This window comes from Squalius cephalus, assembly GCF_949319135.1.
Source record: "Squalius cephalus genome assembly, chromosome: 8".
Taxonomy (NCBI): Eukaryota; Metazoa; Chordata; class Actinopteri; order Cypriniformes; family Leuciscidae; genus Squalius; species Squalius cephalus.
The window spans coordinates 37,388,747-37,392,008 of NC_137129.1; the positions used below are offsets into that span (position 1 = coordinate 37,388,747).

General features: G+C 42.5%; 1 protein-coding gene across 3 annotated transcripts in view; it reads right to left on the minus strand.

The window, feature by feature from the left end:
* LOC307163417 (uncharacterized protein) overlaps positions 1–849 on the minus strand; it is a 3,415-nt gene extending 2,566 nt beyond the window's left edge. The window contains exon 1 of one of the 3 annotated variants that reach the window (XM_079879441.1): positions 776–849. The gene's annotated coding sequence lies outside the window, so the exon portion shown is untranslated. Of the gene's footprint in view, positions 1–500; positions 548–775 lie in introns of those variants that run through there. The other 2 variants (XM_079879443.1, XM_079879442.1) reach the window with 2 other exon arrangements.
* Positions 850–3,262: the final 2,413 nt, after the last annotated feature.

Consider the following 3,262-nt stretch of genomic DNA (forward strand, 5'->3'; position numbering starts at 1 on the left):
CTACTATATGTTTAATATGACAGTTATTAGTTTATATTAAATCATAGAGTTGGGTACTTGGACTCGGACTGCAATTATGAATGAACTTGGACTCAGACTCACTCAGGTGGACTTGACGTGAACTCTGACATTTTAGACTCCGAAATGTTGGTAACACTTTGTTTTTCAGTGTCCTTGTTACACGTTACATGTACTTACCATAGTAATAACAGTAAATTATGGATAATTACATACAACTAACCCTAAACAAAACCTAATCCTAACCCTATAGTAAGTAGCTGTTGTTAATTAATATTACCCAGTACTTACACTATAACAATGACACCTTAAAATAAAGTGTGACCGATTTTAAGTATAGTCTTGTAACATGAAATAAAATAAGTAACAACATAAAATTATATAATAGATAACAAGACATTAAACATCAACTCAACTCAAACTCAACTTGTTAAATGGTAACTCTCGCCAAATTGCAACCTAGGCTATTTTTGTTAATCTACCCGAGTCAAACATTCGTGTAAAAGTATAATTAGAATGGAAACGCCACTTTTAAGTTTGACCGTATTTTAGTTTTCGGTCAAAATGCCTTTTGAATGGGAGTGCCTAGGGGCACTGCAGTGATAGCATCAAAATCGCTATTTTTAAAACACTAAGGAGACTCAGCACAACATGAAACTGTGCTTGAAGTATCACCAGGGGCTCTACACATGAACTCGAGCATTGAGAACATTGTGTACACAAAGTTTACTAAAAAGAAAGGTTTTGTACGACTCACTTTATCAGTTAGTGTTTCCGTCCGCCGGCATTTTGTCAGTCAAAAATAGTCGATCTCCAGATGCAACGTAACCGGGATGAGAGAAAGCTCCTAAAGCTTAGTTCCATATAAATTCACAGATAATTTGTTGTTTTGTTGTTAGTGAAAATCAATATTGACCTTGTATTTGAAAAAGGATCCTCATATAAGAAACAATACTAAAATTCAGAGTCAGTTCATTCTCATTCGGAGCTCGACTAGTCGTGCCCCTAGTACTCCCATTCAAAAGGCAATTTGACCAAAAACGAAAATACGGTCAAACTGCCGTTTCCTCGCCAGTTTGCCTCGGGTAGATTAACAAAAAGACCCTAGGTTGCAATTTGGCGAGAGTTAGCCTTTAAGGGCTTAGACTCGACCCAGACTCGAAAAGGTGGATCTATTAAATCACTATTAATCACTAACTAAATCACTAACACTATTAAATCAACTGGATTGATTAGCATTGTTTAATTTCAACAAATATTGAGTCAAAATATATATCATAAGTGCTTTTGGAATTGGAAACAAAGGTCAAGTTGAGCGTATTGCATTGCGAAATACATAATTCCCTGCTGTGTGTTTTGTTTGCATTCAGCATATTTTGGCAAATTATTCTGCATTATTCTGACTTTTCTTTATTCTCTGGGTAAAAACAACAGATCAAATCTAAATCGACGCATGTGGAAATGTAAAGCAAGCAGATGATCCCCAGTTTGACGATCTTACTCTCCATTTGTGAGGTGGAATGAGATATCCAGTGGCCTAATCTTCTCTAAAGTCCTCATAGTCACCCTGAAATCCTCTTCTTCCATGCTGGGGCTGATGGGATTATATGTATGGCTGTGGTGTTGAGTGAGAGCTGATCCTGGTGACCCAGAGCAGGGAAAGTGCTGTCGTTATCCAGACCGAGCTAAGCGCCGCATGGGGCGCGACAGCCTGAAAAAGCAAGCTGACCACATATTCGTACGGGCATGAGTGCAGAGACACCGAAATTGGTTTCAAAAGGGCAACGGGCTTAACGAGCATCAGTGCTGCACAGGCTCTCAAATCTGGGGAAGAATTGTAACAATCTGCCTGAAACCCCTCGCCTTCAAGGCAGCCATATCCATCTGTCCTTATCCGTGCACAGATGTGATTGTTCAGATGGAACCAGCTGATAATGGTGCTTTTGTGTGCATTTCCTTTCTCCATTTTCATTTTTGCTCTGGGTCACAAATATTGTTGGGCTGTGAGGAGCTACTGATAACACATTTACTTCAAAGCCATCACAGGTGAGATGAACATGACAAACTATATATTTAGTTTATTTAAAAATGTTTAAAATGAGTATTGCTGAATGGTTGCTAGGTTCTGCTGAATGGTTGCCAGGTTGTTACTAAGGTGTTCTGGCTGTTTGACAGGGTAGTGCTGGCTAAGATGTTCTGGGTGTTGCTAAGCATTTGCCAAGGGGTTTTTAGGTGGCTGTTCGGGTGTTACTAAGATGTTCTGCGTGGCTGCAAGGCGGGTGTTGCTAAATGGTCACTAGAGTGATCTGGGTGGATGCCATGGTGCTGATAAGTGGCGGCTTGGGTACCTGGCTGCTAGGGTGTTGTTAAGTGGTTGCTAGGTGGTTCTGGGTTAATGCCAGGGTATTGCTAAGGTATTCTAGGTGGCTGCCTGGGTGTTGCAAATTGGTGGCTAGGGTACCTGGCTGCTAGGGTGTTGTTAAGTGGTTGCTAGGGTGTTATGGGTTGATACAAGGGTATTGCTAAGGTATTCTGGGTGGCTGCCAGGGTGTTGCTAAGTCGTGGCTAGGATGCCTGGCTGCCAGGGTGTTGCTACAGTATATGGTTGATGTGTTCTGGGTAGCTGCCAAGGTGTTGCTAAGTGGTTGTCAGGGTGTTGCTAACTGGTGGCTAGGGTGCATGGCTGTTGGTAAGTGGTGGCTAGGGTGTTCTGAGTTGATCCCAGGGCATTGCTAATGTGTTCTGGTGGCTGCCTTGGTGTTGCTAAGTGGTTGCTAGGGTGTTCTGGGTGGCTGCCAGGGTGTTGCTAAGAGGTGGCTATGGTGTCTGGCTGCCTGGGTGTTGCTAAGAGGTGGCTATGGTGTCTGGCTGCCTGGGTGTTGCTAAGTGGTTGCTAAGATGTTCTGGGTTGATGCCAGGGTATTGCTAAGGTGTTCAGGGTGGCTGCCTGTGTGTTGTTAAGTGGTTGATAGGGTGTTCTGGGTTAATGCCAGGGTATTACTAACACCTTGTCTACACCGGACGATTTAAAACAATAAAGTTTATCATAAACAGTGATTCAGACCTACACTGGATGCGGCGCGATGTGAGCGGCAAATCACCGACAGTAAACTGATACTCGTTTTATTTATAACGTACTGACACGAAGGACAAATGCTTTGCAAAGGGCGCTTTGTAGACAGTGTAGTGTAGTGTAGACAGCCTTTAGCTGTTGCAGTCGCATCCGTTGTAGACACGACACGGG